This window comes from Coenobita brevimanus, chromosome 54 (assembly GCF_032717465.1).
Source record: "Coenobita brevimanus isolate Jiangsu-jjx chromosome 54, ASM3271746v2, whole genome shotgun sequence".
In the NCBI taxonomy this organism is placed as follows: domain Eukaryota; kingdom Metazoa; phylum Arthropoda; class Malacostraca; order Decapoda; family Coenobitidae; genus Coenobita; species Coenobita brevimanus.
The window spans coordinates 14,928,349-14,932,343 of NC_137007.1; positions in this window are offsets into that span (position 1 = coordinate 14,928,349).

The following is a 3,995-nucleotide window of genomic DNA, read 5'->3' on the forward strand; positions in this document are numbered from 1 at the left end:
GGGTTCAGTTGAAATAAGAACTGAATATATTGAGAGCAAGAAGCACGTAAAGAGACTAATGAAGAGGAAAAAGGAGGTAAATGATGATCTATGAAGGAAAATAAATGCAAACTACTCTGAAAATACGAAGTTATTCTGGAAAGAGGTGCGGAAATGAAGAATTGAACACTGAAAGACTTGTGAAGATGTGGAGGATGTAGGTAATTATTATTAATCCATGGGGATGAAGTAAAGGCCAGATGGAATGAATATTTTGAAAGCCTGATGCATGGGAATAGACAGAGCAGTGCCACTGTAAATATGATTGGTTTGGGGGGTATGCGGAAAAGGAATGCAGTGTCAGGAAACGTGTCATTCACACAGGTGAAGAGTGCTGTGATGCGGCTGAAAAATGGAAAAGCAGCTGGGGTTGATGAGTTGTATGCAGAGATGATTAAGTATCGGGGAGAGAGTGGAATGAAGTGCTTGTTAGAGATATGTAAGAAGGCATGAATGAGTGAAACTGTGCCAGCAGAGTGAAAAAGGGCTGTGATTGTACCCCTGTACAAAAATAAAGGTGAGCGAAGTGAGTGCAAGAATTATCGTGGCGCTAGTTTACTGAGTGTGGTAGGGAAGATATATGGAAGAATTATTGTAGAGAAAGTAAGAGAGATATCAGAAGTCCTAGTAAGTGATGAACAGGATGGCTTTAGGAGTGGCAAAGGATGTGTGGATCAAATATTTGCAGTGAAACAAATAGTTGAGAAGGCTTGTGAGTAGGAATATAACGTGTTTATGGCAATCATGCATCTGGAAAATACATACGACAAAGCAGACACAGAAGGATTGTGGAAGGTTCTGCGCAGGTTCGGTGTAGATGGTAAGCTGGTAAGTGCTGTCAAGAGTTTTTATGATGGCAGTGAAGTATGTGTAAGGGTTAATGGGCATCTAAATGCATGGTTCACGACTGGTGTGGACGTGCGACAAGGCTGTGTGATGTTCCCATGGTTGTTCAATATATATATGGATGGGGTGATGAGAGAAGTAAAAACATGAGTAATGGAGAGGGAGATGAAGTTGGCAGTGAAGGGTGATGGTTGGAATATCTCATATCTGTTGTCAGGGGCGCACCCAGGAATTTTCTAAGGGGGTGGGGGGCATTTGCTAGTTTTTCATGTTTTGCTGTTATTGAAAAGAATATATATATATATATATATATATATATATATATATATATATATATATTTATGTGGAGTAGACGGTAGCACCAGTCGAACAGGGCAGTACTCCCGAGGTTGATGGCAAGCTGGTGACAGGGAGAGCTGGAGCTCCCGTTTCACCAGCCCTCAGGACTTGATCCTGACCATCTCCCTTTTCTGAACATTTTCAGTGCATTCATTTACACAGAGAGTAGGCCAGCATGCTCTCATAATACCTCTACCTTCAACTGTCTACACCACACTACATGCGCATAGCATATCACACCTTCTATTCACATCTTTAGTAATGGCCGCTGCAATCTTACTATCAAATGAGGTGGTACCTCGGATTGCCACCACCGGCAGGGTAGGGCTTGAGGCACAGGGTCCTCCCGGTCGCCATCAAGCGACTGTGCCGACAGCGACTGTTGCTATTTCCGGGAATCCTCATCGGCGAAGAGGTGATGGTGCAGCCTTATTCTTTACCAACATCCGCAGCCTTTCCACAAATTTAAACTCAGTTCATTTTTTCCTTCAGTCCATATCCCCTTTGGCCCTTTTCCTCACAGAACCACAAATCTCACCCTCTACCGATATATCTCCATTTTGTTTTCCTGGTTACCATCTCCTTAGAAACTTCCATAACAAGGGCGGCACCTGTTGTTATATCAAATCCCAATATGCAGTTGACACTATTTTAAACTTCACTTTATCCAGTTTTGATTACTCATTATACAAATTAAATTGCCAAAACATTACCAAATATATCTGTGTAGTTATCGTTCCCCCAATGTTTCTTCGGAACCCAGTGTATTTGATTCCATATCCACTCAGTTGAGTAACCTTGACCTTGCCCTTGGCAATGAAATTACCATTTTGGGTGATTTTAACATACACAATGTTGAATGGTTATTGCATTCTGCCCGGACTGACGACGCTGGTCTAGAGTGCGAGCTGTTTGCGGAATCATTTAATCTCACCCAGTTGGTAAAGCAACCAACCAGAATACCTGATAATCCTGACCATAATGCCCATCTCTTGGATTTATTCTTGACAAATAATCCAGATCAATACAGGATAGAGGTACTGTCACCATTTGGATCCTCTGACCACAATCTGATCAAAGCCTCATTAGTTAACCCTCCTACACCTCCACATTCTGAACCTGTCAGGGTGACCCGATGGCACTTTGACAGGGCAGACTGGGATGGATTTAGAAATTATCTTGCTGATGTTCCATGGCAGTCTTTCTTCTCTAGTGATCCCAATTCTACTCAGTCCCACATTTGCGACTTAATACTAACTGGTATGGATTTATTCATAACAAGTCAACAATTCACTAAAAAATCAAACTCTCCAAAATGGTTTGATGGCAATTGTGCCAGAGCAATAGCCCAAAAGTCATTAGCATATAACTCTTACTTAAAATCGAAAACATCTGAATCACTCTCCCAATTTAAAATTGCTAGAAATCATGCAAAAGCTGTATTAAATCTATCTAAATCAAACTTTCTTCAAAAGCAAGCATCAAACTACTTAACAACCCTAATGACAATAGAATATTCTGGTCAACTCTTAATTCTTTCAATAATAACTTTAACAAGTCATCTTCCATTCCCCCACTAAAATCTTCAGATGGCAATATTACAAATGACCCACGTGGGAAAGCAGATATCTTTGCTAGTACCTTTGCCAGAAACTCTACCATAGATGATACCAGCCAGAATGTCTCAGTACTGGAACTTGATTCTCTCGAAATTGCCCCACTTAAAATACAGACAAGATAGTAAAATCCATCCTAGACAATTTACCTACCAACAAAGCTCCAGGCCCAGATGGAATTCCGCCAATTGTTTTGAAAAAGTGTTCCCCGGAACTTGCCTCTGTCCTAGCTAAATTATTCAGACTACAGTATGCATACGTACTTCTTTATTCCCAAATTCATGGAAAGAAGCCAATATCCACCCAGTTCCGAAGAAAGGAAGTTCGTCTGACCCCTCCAATTACAGACCAATAGCTGTCACATCTTCTCTTGGTAAGGTATTTGAAACTTTAATTAATAAGCATATTGTTAAACATCTTGAATCCAACAACTTAATTAGTGATAGACAATACGGTTTTCGCCACGCAAGATCCACCATTGACATACTCAATCTCTTACCTCATACCACCCATCAATCAATTGATCTTTTTGGAGAAACTCATGCAGTAGCTCTTGATATCTCTAAAGCTTTTGACAGAGTATGGCACCGTTCCCTGCTGTCCAAACTCCCTTGCTATGGACTAACGTCTTTTGTTCCTTTGATTTCTTCTTATCTTAGTGACAGGAAAATAAGAGTAAAAGTAGATGATGCATATTCTAATTTCCACTCAATTAACGCCGGCGTGCCGCAGGGATCAGTTCTGGCGCCAACCCTATTTCTGGTTCATATTAATGATCTCTTATGTGTCACTCACAATCCCATTCACTCATATGCAGATGACTCAACACTACATAGTTCATTCACACTCAGACATCCATTTACAAAGTCTAATATCTCTACCTCTCAACTCAGTATAGCCATCTCCATAAATCAAAATCTATCTACAATCAGTGAATGGGGACAAAACAACCTTGTCTCTTTTAATGCTAGTAAAACTAAATATATATACAGTTTACTAATGGACAGATATTGCCAGATTCGTACATTACTTTCAGTGCTACTAATATTCCCATCTCCAAAAGTATTGAAATTCTTGGTGTCTCACTTAACAATGCCCCTCAGCTGGACATCTCATGTCAGATCACTTGCCAAAACCGCTTCAAAGAAACTTTGA